The sequence below is a fragment of the Trichechus manatus genome, unplaced genomic scaffold (assembly GCF_000243295.1).
Source record: "Trichechus manatus latirostris isolate Lorelei unplaced genomic scaffold, TriManLat1.0 scaffold00092, whole genome shotgun sequence".
Taxonomy (NCBI): Eukaryota; Metazoa; Chordata; class Mammalia; order Sirenia; family Trichechidae; genus Trichechus; species Trichechus manatus.
In genome coordinates, this window is record NW_004444028.1 from 102,166 (window position 1) to 128,663 (window position 26,498).

At 38.3% G+C, this 26,498-nt stretch overlaps 1 pseudogene; it reads right to left on the bottom strand.

Moving 5' to 3' along the window:
- LOC101348781 (40S ribosomal protein SA pseudogene) overlaps nt 1–21,477 on the bottom strand; it is a 33,281-nt pseudogene extending 11,804 nt beyond the window's left edge.
- Nucleotides 21,478–26,498: the final 5,021 nt, after the last annotated feature.

Below are 26,498 nucleotides of genomic sequence, written 5' to 3' on the forward strand. Positions count from 1 at the left end.
GAGTGGTTGCAGGCATTAAGAATTGTCAATAATTCTTCCACCAAGTTATTATCTCTAACCTTTAATACCTCCATACTTTCATTACCCATCAGTCCCATCTTATCTTCATTTTCTGTTGACCAGCTTAGATTCCATGTTTCATTATTAAAATAATTACTTTGAAAATACCCAGGGTGCCAGTCTCCCTTTTTCCCTCTATCATTCTTGCAAAAAGAATTCAACCATCTATTATTATTATAGTTAAACCAGAGAAGCTGGAAAGAGTCATGCATTTAGGCAGAATAGTGTATTAGTTTCCTATGAGTGCTGTAACAAATTACCACAAACTTTTGGCTAAAAACAACAGAAATATATTCTCTCACAGTTCAGGAAAACAGAAGTTCTAATCAATATCACTGGCTGACATCAAGGTGTTGGCAGGGCCATCCTCTCTCTGGAGGGTATAAGTGGAGAAACCATTCTTTGACTCTTCTAGCTTCTGGTGGCTGCTGGTGTTCCTTGATGTGTGGTCATATCACTCCAATTTCTGCCTCTGTGGTTATGGTACTTCTTGCTCCTTCTGTGTATCTGATGTCTCCCTGCTTCATTCTTACAAGGACACTTGTGATGACATTCAGGACTCACTTAGATAATCTAGGGTTCCAGAAATCTGGATCTGATATTTTGGAGGGACCATTTTTCAACCTACCATGAAAAGTTTCACTTTAAATTCATGACCTCAAAATTTGTATGGGTTGTGAACACTGCCTAGCAATCTCAGTATATTTCCTAACTCATCAAGATGATTGTACATCCTCTCTCTCTTAAATCTTCCATATTATCTCTTCCCAGTTTCCTCTTAGCTAAACACTTTCATTAGGAGTCTACAAGTGATATTTTCTTTTTCTATCTCTCCAACATCATTCCATGTCAGTGTTTCATTTGCTCACTAAGCTCTAGTCACAGTTCATTCAACACATATATCTTTCTTAATCCAGAGCATTTATATACACAGTTCCTTCCTGATGATATGTTTCACTCCACTACTCTTCTTTCTCTCATCCTTCTTCCAAACCAAAGCCAAGACTATCCTTTCTTCTTCCCCTGATGTCAGAATAATATCACTCCAAATTGGCCTTTCCATATAACCTATCCTATTTTGCTGGTTTCTTATTTCCACAATTTGTCTGTTTAATGTAACTACAGACCATGACTTTTATTTACCATTACACACCTAATGCTTAGTCCCATGTCTGGCATTCTGTCATTTCCTCAACAAACTTATGTGCTAATTGCTGGGGACACAAAAGATAAAATTTCATAATTCTAAGTTGGAATGGCTTTATGGCTGGGCATGCAAACTCGGGAGTCAGAGACTTGTATTTGAATCCTGGCTTCTCTATATTTCAGCTGAAAGAACATGGGCAAATTAAGTGCCTTGATATTCTCCCATTTCTTCAAAAATTGAGAGTCAGGTCACAACTCTACCTCTGATCAGCTCTGACTCTGAAGAACTCATTTATCTTCTCAGACCTCAGTTTCTTTAACCCTGTAATAACGGGCTTGATTGGACACAATGATCTTGAACATTCATGTGTTGTTTAATATTCTGTAATTCCCTTTTTATATGAGAGTGTAAATGGAAAAAAAAATCAATAGAACAGACAGAAAGGACTTTTTAAAAATTTCTGAGAAAAATGGCATAACTGTGCTTCATACCAATGACCATGTAATCTTTTCAGTATTTGTTCAGAAGTGAAATATAGTACATGAAAATGTTGGTCATTGCAACATCTATCTTTCCAGATGTTATTGTGTTTGACTGAGGAGTTGACAAGCCACACTACTTGTCAATCATCTCTCATCCTCACCATTTGACTGACTGGAAAGCTGTGGCAAAAAACTCATTTCAGTTCAGCTTGGGTTATTCCTTGCACCTTTCATAGAACTAGACGGATGGGTTTCACGCGAAACAGGTGATAGTTTTTGACAAGCCATCTGTGAGACAGAAAGCTGAGAAAAAAGGAAGTTTACTTAGAGAACTTTATTTTAAATAATACTGAGATTAGAGAAAAAAAGAATTTCTTCAGTACTATAAGACCCAATGTTGTATCTAGAGACCACTACTTACTATTCAGAAAAACATTTCAGGTCATCTTTCAGGTAGAAACTGAAGGCAAGCGCATATGAATCATAGACAATAGATGATAATAACAGTGAAGAATATTTAGGATATTCATGTACTAATTAGTGCATAGGAAAGAATAAGGAACTTGGAATCAGGGTATCTGGATATAGGGTCGCTATGAATTGAAATCAACTTGACAGTAATGGGTTTGGTTTTTTTGTTGGTTTTGGTTCTAGCATGGTCACTAGCTTGCTTCATAAAAATATATAATCTGAAGATATATGATGCCAAAGAATTCTTTCCTGCACTAAGCTGTATTGACTCAAATATTTCCTGTTGACCTAAATATATGCATCAGTTAAAATAATCCAATGCAAGTAACAGAAGACTCAACTCAAAGTGGTTTCAACAGCAGGGTTATTTGCTATTTCATACAGTATGAGGTCCCATGGTGTGGCATTTAATGGTTGGTTGATTCAGTGAGTTAAAGAAACTGAGGTCTGACAAGGTAAATGAGTTCTTCAAGGTCAGAGGTGGTCAGAGGTGGAGTCATGACTTCTGGCAGTCCCTGGTATATTCAATATTCTTTAGCAACACTATAGTTCAAATACATTGGCTCTTCTTGGGTCATCCTAATTCACTGTCCAGCTTTCACATGCCTATGAGGTGACTGCAAATACCATGCGTTGGTGACATCTTTGCTTTTTAACACTTTACACAAGTCTTTTACAGCAGATTTGACAAATGCAATTTGATTTCCTGACTATTGCTTCTATGGGCATTAATTGTGGATCCAAGTAAAATGAAATCCTTGACAACTTCAATATTTTCTCCATTTATCAGGATGCTGCTTATTGGTACAGTTGTGAGGATTTTGTTTTCTTTATGTTGAGATGTAATCCATACTGAAAGCTGTAGTCTTTGATCTTCATCAGTAAGTGCTTCAAGTCCTCTTCACTTTCAGCAAGCAAGGTTGTATCATCTGCATATCACAGGTTGTTAATGAGTCTTCCTCCAATCCTGATGCTGCGTTCTTCTTCATACAGTCCAACTTCACAGATTATTTGCTCAGCATACAGATTGAATACGTATGGTGAAAGGATAAACCCTGACATACACCTTTCCTGATTTTAAACTACGCAATATCTGTCTGAATGACTGTCTCTTGATCTATGTACAGGGTCCGCATGAGCACAATTAAGTGTTCTGGAATTCCCATTCTTCGCAATATTATCCATAATTTGTTACGATCCACACCGTAGACGGATTTAAATCTAGAGTTCTAAAATTATTCCTCAGAACTCTAATCTTCTCTACATATCTATATTCTCTGATCTTGTATATATAATCTTCTTACAGGTGTTCTTAACCTATCTCATGGCTTTCAAATATCTCTTCATACAGTATACTCCCAAGTTTCTGTCTCCAGCCTGGACCTCTCCCCAACAATTGTATATTCCGCTGCCTGCTCAGTAGCTCCACTTGGATTTCTAATAGTGAGAATTGACTCAACGGCAATGAGTTTTTGGCTTCTCTCAAACTTAACATGTTCAAACTAACCTGAATATTGTTCTCTACAAACCCATCCCTCTTGTATTTCTCACCCTCTTGGTAAAGGATTCTTCCACTTTCTCAGGCCAAATCCTTGCAGCCAATCTTGACGCCTTCCTTTTCTCGCAGAGCAGGTCCAGTCCTTTAGGAAATACTTTTGTGTCTACCCTCAAATATTAGGGAGAACCACATGAAATTGCCAATGTTTGGCTATTTTTCACACATAAAAACATCCATTTTTAATGTTTCAATTTAATATATACCCAGAATCCAATCACTCCTCACCATCTCCACCTTCATTCTCCTGGTTTAAGTCACCAGCATCTCCCATAGGGATCATTACAATAGTCACTTGACTGGGTGCCTCCACTCTTGCCCCCTACGGACTATTTTTCCAGACAGTAGCCTTAACTATTCTTGAAAAAGGTAAACCAGATCACGTCTCTTCTTTTCTCAGAATCGTCCAGTGGCTCCTCATCTCATTCAGAGTAAAAGTCATGCATTTCCAATGCTCTACAAGGCCCTGTACCATCTGGCCCTCTGCTACCTCTCTTCACGCATACTCTATCACCATCCTCTGCCACCCCTTTCCCTAACTCAGCTCCAGTCACATGGCCTCCTTCCTGTTCCTCAAAAACAGAAAACATGTTTCCACTTCTTCACATGCACTTGTTGTTCCTTTGGCCTGGAATGTTCTTTTTCAAATATATGCATGGCTTCTTGCCTCACTTCTATAAGGTGGCTGCTCCAACGTCACCTCAACTGAGGGGGTTTTCTGATTGCTCTATATAACATGGCACCATCCAGGCACTCTCTTACTTCCTTGTATTCATTTACTTTTCTCCATAATATTTACCACTATCCAACGTATTATATAATTATTGGTTTATTGTCAAATATTAGATATTCTATTACAGTAGAAACTTTGTTATGTTCATCGCAATATCTCCAGTGCTGGCACATCATATAGTTCAAAATAAATATTTGTGAAAGAAAGAAAGGGAGGGAGGAAGGGAGAGAGGAAAGAACACAGGGAGACTAAACCAGCAGTGTCATTTGAAGTAAAGGATACAAGTGAGTGGATGTAGTTCTCTGATACCTGTCTTGTTCCTCTCTGGAGATCAGCAAAAGTTAAGCTGCTGCTGCAGTCTGTGAGGTGTGAGCTACCAGCTGGATTAGCACCTGCTCTGTGTGTTAAAAAGATCAATAAGACAAAAGTCAGACACTGAATTTGAGTCCTCACTTAGTAAGTTCAGATAAGGTCATGAAACCTAAAAAAAGATGCAACTTTCATCAGTGTACTCATCAATAAAGCAGGAATTATGTGATATGTTCTTCCTATTCCAGAGACTGTGGTGAGAATCAGTAAAGATACTATATGTGAAAGCACATGATAAATTATATAGCTTTATGTAAATTTATGCAGCAAATAATTCTTCAGATTTCACAAATGGAATATTAATGAAAACTTATACAAGGAAATAAAGAATAGATTGTTCCTCCCATTTGAAATAATCTATATAGTATAATATCATTTACCCCAATACTACCTCAATTCAAAGTAGAAGAGTACTACATATATATTTAAATTTAGAGAAACACAAGTATAAAAGAAATTATAACACAAACGTATTTACATAGCTGTACTCTTGGGGTTCAGGGACCTTGTCTCAAACATAGTGATTTACCAGGAATAGGTGTCCAGTAAACATTTATTGAAATTGTGAGGGTTTTCATTTTGGTTTCTTTAAATAGGATTGACAATGCCCCGATTTATTTGAAGGTTCCTTGGTTTATATGTGTGTGTATATATATATATATAATAAAGAGAAAACCAAATTAGGTGTTTGGGTGTTTGCTTTCTAAAGTTTCCCAGGAAACCATGAGGGTATTTGGAAAAGATCCATTGCCATTGGGAAGTCTGACGTTGCATAACTGTGGTTTAAATGCCTTTTGGAACACAATTCCCTTTTTTTTTTTGCCGGTTAGAAGCATCTTTTCTTAAAGACCGACGCTAACAGTAAATTGGTTTGGACCCTCTCTGCGTGCTCTGGAAGGCACCATTTACTGCTTCTATCCATCTTCACTTCAGTGTGGCTTGAGCCTTTCAGCTGAATCTTTGGAACTGTTTTTGTTTGTTTGTTTTTTAATTCTTTTCCATTTTAACATGGAACTCTTTGGTATAATGAACGCCAAGAATAAAAAATCGTGGGTTTTATCCTCAAGACTAAACTTCACTCTGAACCCTCTCCCACTTTTTTTTTTTTAAATTTTTTAGCATCACCAATTGCATTCATCCTGATTTGAATAGAAATTTTTTACCCCCTACACAGTCACTGGCAATGATTGCCCCTGCCTACCTCAGCTTAGGAGATACAAAAAGTTATTTCAAATCAATTCCATAGGAGGAAAAAATAGAGTCCCAGTGCTGGAAAATCTAAAGGAATTCAAGGTGCTGATTTAAATGTTGCATGTCAGATTAATCTGATTGGGGACTTGCTGTCTAGAGAAATTTATGTACACTGAGGCAAGTAAGCCAAGGTAGGAGAATAGTAAAAGAGAGAGGGGCGCTATATTCTCTCCGAGTTGGAATGATGACTCTGCCATTTTCCTTGTCTCTCAGAAATGCAGCACCAGACAGAAGCATCAATATGCTGCAGGCAAAACTCTCAGAAATTGCCTTACTCCTTCCCAAGTCTTTCTAATTCTACTCTCTTAAGTATTAATTAGCAAATGAACCAATCCAAAACCACTTAAATGTTGGCTATTTATACCCTCACTCCCATTTTGTGAAGAAAAAGAGTAGGTTAAATTACTTAAAAGAAAAGTGCCAGGGTGCCAACGTACTTAGTTGTTTAATTTATATTTAATACGAAAAAGAAAAGAAAAACTAATTGTCTTTATATTCCCCCTCACCACACACACTCCACGCTTCATACTTTCTCCTGACTTTCTATGGGATTATTAAAAAGGAAAGAATTTTCCTGGAAAAGCTATTGGTATAATGTGCCAATTGTTACATTAATTTTCCCCCCAGCTCTATTGCTTAGCAGGAATTTTGGGCTTTACTCAGGAACTGCTTAGTGAGCTTGTCCGTGGACAGGATTAGTTTAATCTCCCCTCTCAAGCCTCTAAACACTGGGAAAGGTTGGGGTGGAGGAGGAGCAGTGGCAAAATGCAGAAGGCAGGGGTGAGGGAAAGAAAGGTTGCTGATGACCTAGTGCCAAGATTTACTTTGTCCTTGAACTAAATTTGAGTTGTGTGGGGGAAGGGAGGAAAGGGAGGGGATAGAAGGAGCAGTGGTGAATAAGATTGTTAAACTGGGTTGGGTGGTGGTGATCTCTTCATGGTTTCATTGTGTTTGGAGTGTCTCCAAGCCCTGGGGGCAACACACAAATGAGGGGGAATGAAAAAGGAGTGTAGAATGATGATTAGAATTCACAAATAAAGGACTTTGAAGGAAGGAAAAAAAAAAAGAATTTTTGGATCTGAAAGGAGTTGGGGAAGATAGTACTCACTTATTCTGGTGGACCTTAAATCTGTCATGAGGATGGTCTAGGTGGGGACCACAGGAAGATTTTGGTAGGGAAAAGGCTGAACTTCTTCTTCCCTCTTAATCAAGACAATTGGGGAGCATAAATAAGTTGAGCTAAATGACTTTTATGACACAAAATTTGTAAAATATTTTATGAGCTCTACTGCACAAGACAAGTAAAAGGGCTTAATATTTTCAGTGTTGTTGACATATCTGGATATAATGAGAAAGAGCTGGTTTATATATTGGGGCACAAATCACATTGATTTTTTTAATTAAAATTTTAGTATATATCACTTCCTGTCTCAAATAATAAAAAGGCTAACACCAGTTGCTGTCAAGTCAGTTCCTACCCATGACAACCCTGTGTATGTCAGAGTAGAAAGGTGCTCCATAGTATTTTCACGGCTGATTTTTTCAGAAGTAGGTAGGCAGGGCTTTCTTCCGAGGCACCTCTGGGTGGACCCCAACTGCCAACCTTTTGGTTAGCAGCCAATACATTTACACTTTGCTTGTGGAAACCCTGGTGGTGTGATGGTTAAGTGCTACAACAGCTACCCAAAAGGTTGGCAGTTGGAATCCACCAGGCGCCCCTTGGAAACTCTATGGGGCAGTTCTACTCTGTCCTATAAGGTCGCTGTGAGTCGGAATCAATTCAACGGCAACAGGTTTGGATTTTTTTGGTTTATGTGTTCAGTTGCTAGAGATTTATATCTAAATTTGTAAACTAAGAGGTATTTTGTACTCTTTTCCTGTATATTTCTGGTTTCTTCATTAATAATCAATCGGCCTATTAGAAAAATTTATTGCATAGGTTTAAGAGACCATTGTTCAGTTAAAATGCATAAAATGGATGAACAATAGCATATTAGGTATGCATTTGTGTACATTCTGTTCTTAAAGTTAAGTGTATTTTCTTTTTTGAGAATTTACTCTTTGATCAGAGATAATTCTACAAACTATTTGCCAAATTTGTTTTATTTTTCATCTTTATTTTCAGAGATTAATTAATTGTATCCATTTTTTTTTTCCAAGAAATTACTCTGGACTTGTTTACCTTCTTAATTGTAGATTAGTTTTCTAATTTATTACTTTCTCTTCTTACTTTTATTTATTATTCTTGGGTTTATTCAATTGTTCTTTTTTCAATCTATTTATCTTGAATGCGTAGCTCATTAATATTTAGTCTTTCTTCTTCACAAATATAATTATTTAAGAAATTACATTTCCTCTTCAAATTACTGCTTTAATTATATTTCACAGGTATTGCTATACACTATTTTAATTATCATTCAGTTCAAAGCACTATTTAATCTTAATGATTTCTGAATTTATCTGTTATTTAATTTTTTTTTCAAATTGTAAACACACTGTCTTTTTTGATGATTTTATCTTCAATATTTTATTTCCAACTTATTTGTATAGGTTTTACAAATGTGATCTCCATGATGTTTTTACAGTAAACCAGATTTTAACTGGGAGACAAGATGGCGGCATAGCTGGTCACACAATCACACCTCCCTGGAGCAATGTCAGAAGTATACAGCAAAAATGCAATGTAACCAAAAATCTTGGAAGCCTAGACAGCAGCTGAAGAATTGGAGAATCAAAGGGAAAGCTGAACCAAGAGAAAGGTAAAAACCACATGGTGTGAAAGCAGAGTTTGGCAGAACGTATACACTCGACTTGGCAGCCCAGCTTAACACTGCTACCTTAGGGCAGAGACAAAACGCACTTCTGAGCAGAGGGCACAGGGAGGGAACAATGTGAAGAAAACAAACCAAGATGGAGAAATTAAGAAAACAATCCCAGAATGGAGGGACAAGATGGGTGGGTGCATACAGGGACTGGGGTCAGACCTGGAAGAGAGCAGTGTTTGGGTGTAGCATAGAGTGGAGCTCTGGGAACTCCAGGGAGTTTATACTCAAGGAGAGTGGTACAGACTGAACTGTAGGAAATCCCAGGCAAAGAGTGGGAAGGCTGGTGCTAGTGTCACGGGGAGGGGCAAACAGAGAAAGTGCAATGACACAGGTTTGTGCTCCCCCAACCCAAGGGAGTACAGCAAAGTGTAATCATAGGGAACTGATCTGGCAAACATGCATCATCTAGGGAACCCTTCTGTTGGAGACAGCTGGTAACGCTTCACAACACAGCCACCCATTAGAGGCTAGTCCCGTCATCTATGGCAATAGGCACCCATAGGCTGAGCTCTCCACCAGGAGCCAACTGGCCTGAGGCAGGAATTCTGCCTGGGCACCCATGGTAAGAACACTGCCTAGGCAGCCCTTGCCCAGCTCAGCCCACTTCCTTGAAATGCACTTGCCACAACCTGACATCATAAACACACCCTCCCCAGCCCAGTGCTGCAAGAGCAACTGCCCTGATGCTGTGGACACACCCACCGAAACCGGACCCCACAGGCACACACACACCCACCCAAAAGCCTGAAGTGCCTGGTCCAGACCAGCATAGCACCCGTGCCCCCACCTCTGACCTGAGCAGAGCCAGTGGCCTTGGACCTGTATGGTGACCCCATCCCTGAACTTGTATACCATATCATGGCCCCAGCCCCATCACTGACAGGTGCAGGAGTACAGTCCTGCCCCCAGATCCATACCAAGTATGTAGTCCCTCCCCTCAACCAGAGCAGCACCCGAGGCTTTGCCCCTGAATTGGTGCCTTACCTGCTGGCCTGCCTCAGACTGGTGCAGCAGCCATAGTCAACCACAGCCCAGCACTGCTGACACTCCACCCAGCCTTACACTGCAAGCACATGTACCACACCCCGCCCTGAAGCTGGAAGCACTCAGACACAGAAAGGTGAGGTTGGAGTAGCACAGGCCAAAGCTGTCCTGGGATGAGTATGACTAAGACGAGAGATCCTGTGAGTTCCCAGAAGAAGCAATGAGCAAAAAGAAGAATCTACAGAGAAGAGAAAGAAGCTAATCTCCTTATCTACTAAAGCAAAATAACTAAATGAACTTTAATGTCCCATAGGTAAAAATTATAAGACATACAAAGAGACAGGAAAGAATTGTGCAAACAAACAAACAAAGCAAGGGGTCAGAAACAGTACCTGAGGAAGAACAAATAATGGAATTGCCTGGCAAAGATTTCAAATCATTTATACTAAGAATGCTCAAAGAGATAAAGAAACCCCTAAACAAAATCTAAAGAAAACCAGGAAAACAATATAAGAACAAAACAAAAATTTAAATAAAGGTATAGAAATCATAAAAAAATATATAAATACTGGAGATTAAAAGTAAAAATACAGACATGAACAACCTCACAGAAGGACCCAGAAGTAGAACTGAAATCACAGAAGAGAGGACCAGGAAACTTGAAGACAGGGTAATTGAGATTGCTCAGTCTGAACAGTAAACAGAAAAAAGAATGAAGACAAATGAACAAAGCCTAAGAAATATGTGGGACACCATTAAGAGGAATAATTTATGGATTATGGGAGTTCCAGAACAAGAAGAGAGGGATATAGGTCCAGAGAGAATCTTTGAACAAATAATAGTAGAAAATTTCCAAACATTCTGAAAGATGGGAATTTTCCCATCCAAAAAGTACAACAAACTTCATGCAGGATAAATTATAAAAGATACTCACTGAAGCATATCAATCAAACTCTGGAGAATCAAGTTCAAAGAGAAAATTTTAAGAGCAGCACAAAAAAAGCAAAGTATCACATACAAGGAGGTCCCAATAAGATTAAATTCTGACTTCTCTTCAGAAACCATGCAAACGGGAAGACCATGTAACAACATATTTAAACAGCTGAAAGCAAAGAACTGTCAGCCAAAAAAAATACATCCAGAAAAATTATTCAAAAACGAGGGCAAAATTAAGACATTCCCAGATAAACAAAAATCAGGGGAATTTTTTTAACACCAGACCAGCCCTACAAGAAATGCTAATAAGAGTACTCTAGAAAGAAAAGTAGCAACACTTAACAGCCATCCAAAGCCATACATATACAGGGGGAAGGGAGGGGCACTCCATTAAAAAGAAGCCATTGACAGTATAAAAATCAGACCTAAGATATTTTTGGTTGAGAAATATAAAGGGCATGTCCTTCGTGCTTTTAAGGACATAATTATAGGGAAGAATAAAATAGAAGGGGGGGTGGGTAGGAACTAAATAAAAATAACATTAAACTAAATTTAAACTTGGATTACAGGCAAACTGAGATACAAACATGTAATTAATGACAGTGTCAAAGGAGGGAATGATTGGTGTAGATACAGAATTTTTGTATGTTAAAGAAGTTAAGGCAGTGTCAAGATATAGCAGCGTGTTTTAAATGTGAGATGTTAAAGAAAGTAAATAAAATTCTCACCAAAATAAAGAAGGGAAACAAAAAGACTCAGCAATCACAAAAATAACAATAATAAATAAAATGAAAAGAAAATCTATGTTTAAAAATAACTCAGCACTAAAGGTAAAGAGGAACAAAGAAGCCATTAATCTCACAAAAAAGTAAAATAAAATGATAGAAGTAAATTATCCCCTATTGATAATTACAGTGAATGTAAATGGATTAAACACTCCAGTCGAGAGACAGAGAGTGGCAGAATGAATTAAAAAAACCCTACCCATCCATATACTGCCTACAAGAAACACACCTTAAGCACCAATACATTAATTGGTTAAAAGTCAATGGATGGAAAAAAAAATTCAATGCAAACAGTAATCGAAAGAGAGGAGTGGTAATATTAATGTCTGGCAAAATAGACTGAAGTCAAAATCTATTATAAAAGACCAAGAAGGTCACTATGTAATGATCAAAGGGTCAATTAACCAAGAAAATATAACAATTATAAATATCTATGCACTTAATATCAGAGCCCCAAAATTTATAAAGTGAACTCTAATAGAATTAAAGGGAGAAATAGACAGATCTACAATAATAGTAGGAGACTTTAATACACCACTTTCCATGATGGATTGAACAACTAAAAATAAAATCAGTAAACAGAAGAACTAACACTATTAATTAATTGAACCTAACAAATATATATAGACTCCTCCACCCAACAGCAACACAATATACAGTCTTTTGTAATGCACGGAGATCATTTTCCAGAATAGGCCGTATTTTAGCACACAAAGCAAATCTCAATAAATTTAAAAAGACTGAAATCATACAAAACATCTTCTCTGACTATAATGGAATGAAGCTAGAAATCAGTAACAGGAAGAATAAGAGAAATAAACGAATACTACTAAAAATCAAAGGGAAGGACAGCTCAAGATGGCAGCTTAGTCACACACCCTGCTATCCTCATGCAGTAAAGAACCAAGAAACCAAGTGAAACATATACAGACAACAATCTGGGCTCCCAGAACAGAAGTGGAAGGATAAAGGATCAAATGGAACACCAAAGGGAAGCAGAAACTGAATGAAAACAGCAAACAAGGAGACTTATGGACTGTAGGTACCCTACCAGCTGACCTGGCGCAGCATCACCATCTTGAGACAAAGTGAGCAGCATTCCCAGGTGAGGAGGACAGGAAGACAACTTCATTGAAGCTCCACTAGGAGACAAGAGATACTGTGTAGGCAAAGCCAGAGCAAAGCAAGGTGAGCAGAATATGAACTGGATCTAAGGAAGGAAAACGTAGAAAGGCGGGTGAGAGACCTAGGGATCCAGGTGACCACAGAGCAGAGAGGGAGCCAGAAAATAGGAACAGAGCTACTCAACACCAGTGGTCCCTGATCATTTGGGCGGGTGGTGTTGGCAGAGTGGAGGATCCTTGGAGTGGGTGGCTAGAGATCCCTCACTCAACTGGACTCTAAACAGCCCCCCACCCTTGCATTTATTTGTGGCTTTGTCCTGATTACCAGCTGCACTCTGTGGGGAGTGTCCCGATGCCCATGCCAGAGACTGGGGGAACATGCTCCCCTTCTCCTGCCCCCTGCCAGTGACCGGTGGTGAGCCCCCCAACCCCGCCACCTGGGCATTCACATCCCTGTGCCAATGGACCTGCGACTGGAGGCTCATGACTACCCCCTGCCATCCCCACGCAGCCACACCCACCAGTGATCCACAGCACGTGCTCACACACTCTTCGACCTACAATTGAAGGCTTTGTTCACTTGCTCCAACCACCCCTGCACCAAATATTGTACAGAAGTCCTAGCCAGATCAATAAGGCAAGAAAAAAAAAGTGTATCCAAACTGGAAAGGAAGAAGCAAAACTATATTTGCAGATGACACAATCCTATACATAAAAAGTCACAAAGATTCCACAAGAAAGCTGCTGGAACTAATAGAAGAATTCAACAACTTTGCAGGGTACAAATCAACAAACAAAAATTAACTGGGTTTCTATATACCAACGACGAGAAATCTGAAAGGAAATCAAGAAAACAATAGTATTTACCTAGGAATAAACTTAACCAGGATGTAAAGGACTCATAAAATGAACTATAAAACAATGCTACAAGAGATAAAATAGACTACATAAATGGAAAGACATTCCACGCTCATGAATCAAAACACTTAATATTGTGAAAATGTCATACTACCCAAAGTGCTCTATAGATTCAATACAATCCCAATAAAAATTCCAACAGCATTCTTTACTGAAATGGAAAAACTATTCATCAACTTTAAATGGAAAGAGGCTGAACAGTCAGAGCAATTTTGAAGAAAAAGAACAAAGTAGGAGGCTCCCCACTTCCCGATTTTAAAACATATTATACAGCTATAGTAATCAAAACAGCCTGGTACTGGTTCAATGATAGACACGTAGATCAACAGAATAGAATTGAGAGACCAGAAATAAATCCATAAATCTGTGGATAACTGATTTTCCCCAAGAGGTTTGGGTCCATTCAATGGGGAAGAAACACTCTCTTTAATAAAAGGTACTGGGAAAATTGGACATCTGCATGTAGAAAAATGAAACAGAACTTATACCTACACCATAAACAAGAACTAACTCAAAACGAATCAAGGACCTAAATGTTAAAGCTAAAACTATAAAGTTCTTGGAGGAAAACATAGGGGAAAATCTATAGGAACTAGTTTTTTTATTAAATGACTATCAAATACAACTACAAACGCATGAGCAGCAAAAGACACGTTATGTAACTGGGACCTCGTAAAAATTAAATACTTATGGTTATCAAGAGACTTTACCAAAAAAGGAAAAAGACAACCTACAGACTAGGAAAAAATCTTCAAAAACAATATATCTGATATTGTCTAATATCCAAAATATATGTAAAATTTCCACAACTTAAAAAGAAATAACCCAATTAAAAAATGGGCAAAGGACATGAGTAGACACTTCACCAAAGAGGATATTCTAGCAGCCAACAAACACATGAAAAGATATTCATTGTCATTAGCCATTACCATAAACCAAACCAAACCCATTGCTGTCAAGTTGATCCTGACTCTTAGTGACCCTATAGGACAGAGTAGAACTGCCCCATAGGGTTTCCAAGGAGTGGCTGGTAGATTCGAACTGCCGACTTTTTGGTTAGCAGCCAAGCTCTTAACCACAGTGCCACCAGGCTCCCATTAGCCATTAGAGAGATGCAAACCAAAATTACAATAAGATACCACCTTACTCCTGCTGAAATTGCATTGATAAGAAAAACAGAAAACAACGAATGTTGGTGTGGATGTGGGAAGATTTGAACCCTTATCCACTGCTGTTAGGAAAATAAAATGGTACAACTATTGCAAAAAACACTATGGCAATTCCTCCAAAAATTAAAAATAGAATTACCATATGAGCCAGCAATTCCATTCCTAGGTAAACATCTTGGGGACCTAAAAGCAACAACACTAACAGACATATGTACACCAATGTTCATTGCAGCATTATTCACAATAGCAGAATCCAGAAACAATTGAAGTGTCCATCAATAGATAAATGCATAAACAAAATGTGGTATATACATACAATGGAATACTACCCAGACTTCAAGAGAAATGAAGTCCTCATACTTGCTATACAATGAATCAACCTTGGAGATATTATGCTGAGTAAAACAAGTCAATCATGAAAGGGCAAATATTGTATGGTCTCACCTATATGAAATGATAAAAATAGGTAATTATATAGAGACCAATGGTTACTAGAGGTTACCAGGGTGGGTGGGGGGAATCAGTCACTGGGAAGTAGTGAATTTTTATCTATGGTGATGGGAAAATTGGAATCACTTGATAGTAGTGGGTTTGGTTTTTGGTTTAAGGGCCATGGTTACACAACCGGACTAATGTAGCGGTTACCATTAAGCTGTACACCAGGAGGAAAAAAAGAGGGGGGGAGGAGGGGGCAAAATGGCAAATGAGGTAATTTGTATAATTTTACAACTACAAACTACGACAACAGCCCCCTCTCCACCCCCTCATTCCCCCCCCAAAAAAGGCTGTACCGGTTGACGCTACTTAGATGCAACTAAACAGTTCATAGGATTAGTTTTCTGGATTTGAAGGTTTAGGGACATGACTTCTTTGGTCTATCCGGTCAGTTGGCCTAGTATTGTTCTTAGAATTTCTGTCGAGTAGCATGTGGGGTCTTAAAGCTTGTGAAAGGACACCCAAGATACAACACTTGGTCTTTACTCACCTAGAAGAGCAGAGAGGGAAGGAGACTCAGGAATCTGAGAAGGAAATGAACTTCAGGTTTAATTGCCTCCATAAACTACTACCTCCATTTGTCATGTTGTTTGTCGTACTGTGTGGGCTTGCGTGTTGCTCTGATGCTGGAAGCTATGCCACTGGTATTCAAATACCGGCAGGGTCACACTTGGTGGATGGCTTTCACCTGAGCTTCCAGACTAAGATAGACTAGGAAGAAGGGCCTGGCAGTCTCCTTCTGAAAAAAATTAGCCAGTGAAAACCTTATGAATAGCAGTAGAACATTGTCTGATATAGTGCTGGAAGATGAGACCCTCAGGTTAGAAGACACTCAAAAGACTACTGGGGAAGAGTTGCCTCCTCAAAGTAGAGTCAACCTTAATGACATAGATGGAGCCAAGCTTTGAGACTTTCATTTGCTGATGTGGTAAGACTCAAAATGAGAAGAAACAGCTGCAAACATCCATTAATAATAGAAACATAGAACGTATGGAATATGAATCTAGGATAATTGGAGATGGTCAAAAATGAAATGAAACACATAAACATCTATACCCTAGGCATTAGCAAGCTGAAATGGACTGGTATTGGCCATTTTGAATTGGACCATTATCATGAGACAAGAAGAAATGGATGGTGGCCAGCTACCATTAATGCACGTTTTGATCAAGGACTCCATATATGGATCCTGATCAAAAGAAGGAAAAACGTGGAACAGAACTCCAAACTCATATGGAAACCAGACTTACTGGATCCATTTAGACTGAGGGAATTCCCAAATTTAATGCATGGAAAAAATCTTTAAACCTTGAACCAAAACTATCGCATGAAGCCATTGTTAACTAAACAACAGTTTAGCCCAATTAATAAAGAACGTTTACCTTGAGCATAGCACTGTTATAAAAAATCATTTATATGAGTGTAAACTGATAACGGTTAATTAAAAGCACAGATGAGAACTTTAACGGGCCAGGGCCCCTTCTTTAAGGAGTAGAGAGCCTAAATTCATGGTGATGAAACCATATGGGTAGAGACAGAGAGAACGGTGACACAGTGTGGAGTATGTAACCAACGTTACTGAGCTGCTCATGTAGAAATTATAAATGGATGTATGTTTGGCTTGTATATTGCCACTGGAAATAAACAAAATATTAAAAAGAAAAAAAAAAAAGAAATTTCAACTGAATTGTAACTCCTCAAAGCCTAATCCCATGAAGAGAAAAGTTAGCACTCAGCGGCAAGCTAATTACATCCAACTCCTTATATCCTGCACTGGGGACAAGTTCTACCTTATCAGAATTGATATCTGTTCCATTTGAGTTTGCCTTCTCTACCCTCTGTGTTTCTGCCATCAATACCATTCTTCAGGCAACACTTGACTTAATAACAAAGAATCACACACAATATTGTCGCAGGCCAGGGAACCCTTTTATAGTAAAGGTGACGAGACAATGGGAACATGATTACAGAACCCATTAGTTCTTCCATATACCATATCATCTGGAAGCAACAAGACTAAATAAATAATGAAACGCAAAAAACAAACAAACACACACATTGCCGTTGAGTCGATTTTGATTCATAGCAATTCTATAGGACAGAGCAGAACTGTCCCATAGGGTTTCCAAGGCTATAATCTTTACAGAAGCAGACTGCCACACATTTCTCCCGAGGAGCAGCTGGTGGGTTTGAACTGCCAACCTTTTGGTTAGCAGCCAAGCACTTAACCACTGCGTCACCAGGGCTTCTTATTGAATAACATGGGAGACTGTCTCCCCAATAGCTGGTGTACATGCGTCTGGAAAACATTATCTTTTTATCTATCCTTGCACAAATATTGCATAGTATAAATTATCCTTGGTAAAGTGGAGGGTCAGCAAAAAAGAGGAAGACCTTCAGTAAGATGGATTGACACAGTGACTGCAAAAATGGGCTGAAACATAGCAATGATTGTGAGGATGGCACAGGACTAGGTAGTGTTTGGTTCTATTGTACACAGGGTAGTTATGAGTTGAAACTGACTTGAAACCTAACAACAACAACAAATTATTGTATAATAAGCCTTGATACCTGGGAATGTAAATCCTTCTACTTTGTTCTTCTTCCAGATCATATTGAATATACTTACTGTACTTTTCCACAAATGATGTGTGCCTTCTACATTTGTTTGCCAATCGCCTCTCCCCACGAGGTATTTTCTTAAGTGCGCTATACTAATTTATTTTTTTTACAGCAACATCTCAAAAAAATTGGCATAGTGGCACTTATGAAAATACCTCATGAGGGGAGGGTGCGTTTGGCAGATACGTTTTCTTTGCATAAAAACACGGTACTCCTTGGCATAAATTTTGACTCAGTTTGCCGACTTCATAAAAAACTCTGCTAGAATGTTGACTGGGTTAGCAATAAACCTATAGGACAATTTCAGAGAAATGACGTCTTTTCAATACTGAAAATGGACTATTCCTACATTAACTTTTAAAAAAATTTCTTGGAATTTTTTTGTAGTTTCTGTGTGGTGGATTTTACATCTTTATTTAAAATTTTAGTTTTCTATTGGTTGTGCTACAGGAAAATACCATCGATTTCTATATACTGATTTCTATCCCTTAGTATTTGTAAATTAATTCTAGTATTTTTTCTGTAGATTTTTTTGATTTTTCTTTGTATATAGTCTGTTATCTAAAACTATTTTCAGTTTTATTACTTCCTTTCTTATTTTTTTTTGAGGAACTCTTTATTTCCTTTCCTTTATTTTTAGAAAGTACATAGAAATAATAAAAAAAACCACAAAAATTTACAAAACACAAACATACACACAGCAGTTTAACTAGGAAACATTTATGAGCTCCGGCACACATCAAATTTATATGGGGGATTTTCAACTAATAAACTTCCTAGAATTTCAGATTTTGATGGCATTGCAAATCTACTTGGGGGCCACTGTTCAAAACTGACGAGAGAAATTTTAATTTTGTGTGTGTGTGTGTGAGAGAGAGAGAGAGATTGTGTTCACACATAGTTGGTTAATTAGCTTTCTATTACTGTTAGAGACATAGCATTATATTACCACAAATTTAGTGGCTTAAAATAATACCTAATTGTTATCTCACACTTCTTTAGAAGTCTGACACATTGGGCTTAAATGAAGGTGTTGGTAGGACTGTCTCCCTTCCTGGAGGCTCTGGGGAAGAAGAGGCTTCCATGGTTAACGTTATTGGACAAATTCAGTTCCTTGTGGTTGTAGGACTGGATCTTGGTTTCCTTCTTGCCTGGCAGTCAGCCACCACTCTTAGCTCCTACGCCTCTCTCTTCATTCCTCGTACATGCTGTCCTCCATCTCAGAACCAGCAGCGCTGGATCAAATACTCACACTTGGAATATGACTTCATTTACTGCTGCATCTTTTGTGTCTTCTGTTGAGTCCTTCTTCAATTAGCCAGAGAAAGTTCTCTGGTTTTACCAGCTCATGTAATTACCTCTGGCCCAAATAATGCAAGATAATCTCCTTATTTAAAGGTCCATAATCCTACATTTTCAAAGTCCCTTTTTCCATGTAAGGCAACATATTCACAGGTTCCAGGGATTACGGCATGGACATCTTTGGGAGCATTCTGCCTACCACACCTGGCTTCCGAATTTTGGGGAATATTTTTCATATCTTTCTAACCAAGTGAAGAATAACTTTCTGTGTTTGACTCCTCTGGAATTCAAACTGTCAAACGTATAGGTTTTTTTCTTGTTTCATTATAATGATGCGGTTTGATTTCCTACTGATGGATATCATTAATTCTTGATAAAACCAACTGATTAAGTATCCTATTAGTTTCATGTTCTACTAGATTTACTTGTTAACATTTTGTTAAATATTTCTATAACTATATATAAGTGGAAGCCCTGGTGGCACAGTGGTTAAGAGTTCGGCTGCCAACCAAAAAGGTAGACAGTTGGAATCCACCAGCTGCTCCTTGAAAACCCTATGGGGCATTCTACTCTGTCCTATAGGGTCACTAAGAGTCAGAATCGACTCAACAGCAACGGGTTATATATAAACGAAACTAAGTCTACAGTTTTCTTTTCTGTCTTTTTTTTTAAGCCATTTTAAAGATCTGAGTATTTCAGTTTCATCATTTTCATAAAACATATTGTAAGATTTGAATAACAGTTTGTTGTATTCCCTTCCAAATATTTATACTTTTATTTCTTCTTGCTTTTTCTGCACTACCTAGGACCTTCTATACACAGTTTAATAGAAGTGCTGTAGGTGTAGTGGTTAAAGAGCTAGGCTGCTAACAAAAAAGGTCAGCAGCTCGAATCCACCAGCTGTTCCTTGGAAACCTGAAGCAGGAGTTGTACTCTGTCCTGTAGGGTTGCTATGAGTTGGAATCAACTCGATAGCAGTGGGTTTGGTTTTTTGGTTTGGATAAGATTTGTTTTGTTTTGTTTCCAATTTCAGGGTAAAAACTTTTAACAATATTTCATGATAAACATGAAGCTTGTTGTAGTCTTTTTTTTTTTTAATGTATATACTTTATCAGTTAAGCAGTTTTCATTTATTCCTGGTTTCATACATCTTTCTTTGTTTTTAGCTATTCATGGGTTAGAATTTTATCAAATGACTTTTCAGCATATGCTGAGATATTTTTTCCTTTATTTTCTGTTAATGTGGTGAATAACATTGATTTTCAAAAATCAAACTAAGCTTGCATTGCTGAAAATTAAACCCCACTTGGTTATGTAATCTTACCTTTTTTTTTAATATAAATTGATTCGATTTTCTTATGTTTTGTCTACGATTTTCTTAGTTTCTTAGTTTTTTTTTAATGTTGGAGTTTAACATACATAGTGAACATATATAATAAAATACATACATCTTAAATGTTACGAATAGATGTTTTCAGAATTGTATACTTCTATGTAACCACCACTTATAACATTACCTACATCTAGAGGCTTCCCTTAGGCCTGGTCCCAGCCAATACCATCTCCAAATATAAGCACTGTTCTAACTGCTGGGGCCCTGATGGCATAGTGGTTAAGATCAGCAAAAGATCAAAAGATCAAATCCACCAGCTGCTCCTTGGAAACTCTACGGGGCAGTTCTACTCCGTCCTATAGGGTCGCTATGAATCACAGTCGACTTCCTGGCAACAGGTTTGGTTTTTGTTTTTTTTGTTTAATCTGCTCCGAGGAGCCTCGGTGGTACAGTGGTTAAAGCACTAGGCTGCTAACTGAAAAGTTAGCAGGCAGCCTGGTTAACTCAGACTAGTCCTGATTCCCTGGTACAGAGCCAAATCCTCAGCTAAAAATATTTCTGATTTCCCAGGTTTCTCAGCCAGGTACATATTTTTGTGATTATAACTTATTGTTTGAGGGCAGTTTGTGATTTAGAACCAGTTCTCAAGGCAATCTGGAGACTTCCCTAGTTTCTAAGATGAAGGGCAGATAACAAATCTTTTCCACCCGCCAAATCATTTGCTCTCCCAGCTCCATTCACTACTGAAAATTTTAATTACCTGTTTGTTGATATGGCATAGATAAAAAGCTTTTACAGCTTAATCTCAAAAGAGTCTGCTTACACCTATACATTATTTCTATCACATTCTATTTACCTTTCTACTCACTGCTTGAGTTCTTCCTCCACAAGGATTTTTGTAACCATGCCACTTCATACCCGCTTCTTCCTTTGGCTGTCGGTGAAACTTAAAATCTTTAAAGTGTACACAGACTTATCATGGTAAAGTTAGAAAGGAAGCTTGGAGCCATTTAGCTTGACCTCTGTTACAGAAGAGAGTCAGACATAGTGAAGTGAGAGAAATGGGAATGACATGGAATTTTACATTGCTTACGATGTTAAAACATGGATATTTAACATACATCCTGATAGATACACAAATACATGTGCTGTGTATTTATACATATATTCACAGATATCTGAGTATGTGTATATATGTATATACACACATATGAGTACATATATATGTATAGATACATGTATATAAACATATATGTATATAAATGTATATAATACATTCTCTGGAGCCCTGGTGGTGAAGTAGTTAAGAGCTCAGGCTGTTAACCAAAAGGTCGGCAGTTCAAATCCACCAGCCACTCCTTGGAAACCCTATGGCGCAGTTCTACTCTGTCCTGTAGAGTCGCTGTGAGTTGGAATTGACTCGACGGCACACAATGACAACAATACATTCTCTTAGTTGGTTTTCTCCTTGCACGTTTCTTCATCATCTCCCTTGCTTCTAAAAATAAAGTTTTATTTATCTGTCAGATATATTGAATTGATTGGGAGGAGAGCCTTGGAAAATAATTCTATGAAGTGTCCAAAATTATAAACAGATTGTATGTACCAGTCATTCTTGGTAACAGAATACTATTTAATTTAAATGTACTCCTTCAATCTCTTTTAATGCTCATTCTCTCTCTAATCTGGCTGGAAAATAAGAAATGCCAACAGAACAAGCAAAAGTTTAATAGGATTGATCCTGTTCAGAGTTGTGCAGAATAGTGTAAGGATCCAAGAAAAGAAAAGACACATTCTAGCTCCAAGCATAACAAAACGACTAGGTGGTTTGTCAATGCACAGTTAAATCCCCCTCTGAATGGAAACATTAAACGTTCTTCCCACTGTGCCTTTAAAAAGCCCCTTGTGTGCTAGTCTGGACTCTGCTGCCAGGCCGAGCTGGGACATTCCTCATCTGTCACCACTGAGATTCTCTAAATGTCTGTCAGCCAGTTGCAGAACTTGCTGAATAGGTCAGCATTACCTCATACTCTCAGAAAAGGTGGCAAAAACAAGCCGGTTGTCTGTTCCCTCTGCTTATTATTTATTTTAGGCAAATGTGAGTCCCCGGGTTTGAGACACAGCGCTGGTGGTAACTAGAACACAGAATAATAGCTTAAAGGAGGTGAAGGGGCTTGAAGGGGAAGGATTGGCAGCCAGCTCTGTCTTAAGAAAGCTTGAAGAGATGGGGTGTGGGGGGAAGCAGGGGGAGAAACGTGAGTTAAAAGAACATTCCAAGTGTGCCTCTGGGATCCTTTAACGGAGGCAGAATACTGACTAGTTGAGCAAATGAAGTCCTTTCAGGGGCGTCCAGATAAATGGTTGGTTTGCATTCTAGCAGAAAACACTATTATTTCTGGCTCTTCAGAGTGCAATTTAGGGAAGAGAGATGACAATTTCTCCTCTGTAACCTGAATATATGGAGGAGATAAGTGTGCAGGCAGTGAGGGAGAAGGCCTGCTGACTTTTTCTTTTTCCTCAAAACAAGGTACATTTCATGAGGACCATTTTTTAAAAAGACTAAATCTATGAAGCGTTGAAAGAAATAAGTATTCACCCGCTCTAAAAAATATCCACCCTCCGCTGTGCAGAAGGTGCGGTAAAGGGGAGAGAAAGGTCTACCACAGACACGGTTCAGCCTTTCTCAGGTGCAGGAATGCAGTCCTAGCCAGCCATAGGCAGCTTGTGGAGGCTGCTGGTACTGAGGCCCCATCAGCACCAGGGTCTGGATATTTTATTTGAATGAGAACCTCCTTCAATAACCTGAATCCGAACAATCTGAGTTAGAATTCCCTTCACTAATCTGATGAAAGAACCAAAGAGTGAAAGGGGACGTTTGTGCATTTGCGAAGAAACTTCTCTCTCATCCACCTGGAAAGATGATAGAGAAATACAAACAGATTCACTCTGACCCCTGATCAAAAATCACAGAAAAAAGAAAATTCTACATTAATGTATATAAATTTAGTATGCAAAAATTTCACCATTAGTTTTAAATGACAACACTTACTTTTATGTGTTACAGTTATTCGATTCTAATTAAAAGAAATAATGGGTCTCTTTTATCTTGAGTAGACTTTGGTTTATATTACTAAAAGTTTGGAAGGGTGATTTTTTTTTTCTCCTTATATCCTTACAGCCTGTCAGATAAAGCATTCTATGATATTTAGAGCGTGACTTAAACATAGATGTACGTGTTGAAGTCGAAGACCCATTTGTATGAATAAAAACAGTTCTTGATATAAAGGATGAAAATGAGGACAGAAGATGGAAATACAAAGAGGGAGAGAGAAACATACATATAAACACACATATACATAGATTTATATACACATAAGCTGTAGAACGAAGACAAATATACATAAAACATACATATATTTAAGTATAGAAATATATATCAGTATATCACGGATCCCCCCCGTATCTGTCAGTTTGTCATATTTTGGGGGCTTGCGTGTTGCTGTGATACTGGAAGCTATGCCACTGGTATTCAAATACCGGTAGGGTCATCCATGGACAGGTTTCAGCTGAGCTTCCTGACTAAGACAGACTAGGAAGAAGGACCTGGCAGTCTACTTCTGAAAAAAATTAGCCAGTGAAAACCTTATGAATAGCAGCAGAACATTGTCTAATATAGTGCCAGAACAGGAGCCCTTAGGTTGGAAGGCACACAAAAGACAACTGGGGAAGAGCTGTCTCCTCAAAGAGTCAACCTCCTTGATGTGGATGGAGTCAAGCTTTCGGGACCTTCATTTGCTAATGTGGCCTGAAACAAAATGAGAAGAAACAGCTGCAAACATCCATTAATAATCAGAATGTGGAATATATGAAATATGAATGTAGGAAAGTTGGAAATCATCAAAAATGAAATGGAACATATAAGCATCAATATCCTAGGCATTAGTGAGCTGAAATGGACTGATATTGGCCATTTTGAATCAGACAATCATTTGGCCTATTATGCAAGGAATGACAAATTGAAGAGGAATGGTGTCGCATTTTGTTGTAAAAAAGAACATTTCAAGATCTATCCTGAAGCACAAAGTCAGTGATAGGATAATATCCATACGCCTACAAGGAAGACCAGTTAATACGACTATTATTCAAATTTATGCACCAACCACTAAGGCCAAAGATGAAGAAATTGAATATTTTTACCAACTTCTGTAGTCTGAAATTGATAGAACATGCAATCAAGATGCATTGATAATTACTGGCGATTGGAATATGAAAATTGGAAACAGAAGAATTGGTAGTTGGAAAATATGGCCTTGGTGATAGAAATGATGCTGGAAATTGTGTGACAGAATTTTGCAAGACCACGACTTGTTCATTGCAAATACCTCTTTTCAACAACACAGATGGTAACTATACAAGTGAACATCGCCAGATGGAATATACAGAAATCAAATCAATTACATATGTGGAAAGAGATGATAGAAAAGCTCAATGTCATCAGTCAGAACAAGGCCGGGGTTGACTGCGAAACAGACCATCAACTGCTCATATGCAAGTTGAAGTTGAAGTTGAAGAAAATTAGAACAAGTCCATGAGAGCCAAAGTACGACCTTGAGTATATCCCACCTGAATTTAGACACCATCTCAAGAATAGATTTGACACATGGAACACTAATGACCGAAGACCAGAGGAGTTGTGGAATGACATCAAGGACATCATACATGAAGAAAGCAAGAGGTCATTACAAAGACAGGAAAGAAAGAAAATACGAAAATACCAAAATGGATGTCAGAAGAGACTCTGAAACTTGCTTTCAAATGTAGAGTAGCTAAAGTAAAAGGAAGAAATGCTGAAAAAGAGCTGAACAGATTTCAAAGGGCAGTATTATAATGACATGTGCAAAGAGCTGGAGATAGAAAATCAAAAGGGAAGAACATGCCTGACATTTCTCAAGGTGAAAGAACTGAACAAAAAATTCAAGCCACGAGTTGCAATATTGCAGGGGAAAATACTGAATGACGCAGGAAGCGTCAAAAGAAGATGGAAGGAATACGCAGTCACTGTACCAAAAAGAACTGGTTGACGTTCAACCATTTCAAGAGGTAGCATATGATCAAGAACCGATGGGACTGAAGGAAGAGGTCCAAGCTGCACTGAAGGCATTGGTGAAAGACAATGCTCCAGGAATTGACAGAATACCAGTTGAGATGTTTCAACAAATAGATGCGGCGCTGGATGTGCTCACTTGTCTCTGCCAAGAAATTTGGAAGACAGCTACCTGGCCAACTGAATGGAAGAGATCCATATTTGTGTGCATTCCAAAGAAAGGTGAACCAGTCAAATGCAGAAATTATAGAACAATATTGTTAATATCACACCCCAGTAAAATTTTGCTGTAGATCGTTCAAAAGCAGTTGCAGCAGTACTTCAACAGGGAACTGTCAGAAATTCAAGCCAGATTCAGAAGAGGATGTGGAACCAGGGATATCATTGCTGATGTCAGACGGATCCTGGCTGACAGCAGAGAACACCAGAAAGATGTTTGCCTGTGTTTTATTGACCATGCAAAGGCATTTGACTGTGTGGATCATAACAAATTATAGATAACATTGTGAAAAATGGGAATTGCAGAACACTTAATTGTGCTCATGAGGAACCTGTACTTAGATCAAGAGGCAGTCATTCCAATAGAACAAAGGCATACGGCATGGTTTAAAGGCAAGAAAGGTGTGTGTCAGGTTTGTATCCTTTCACCATACTTATTCAATCTGTATGGTGAACAAATAATCTGAGAAACTGGACTAAATGAAGAAGAACGGGGCATCAGGACTGAAGACTCATGACACAACCTTGCTTGTTGAAAGCTAAGAGGACTTGAAGCCCTTACGGATGAAGATCAAAGACCACAGCCTTCAGTATGGGTTACACCTCAACATAAA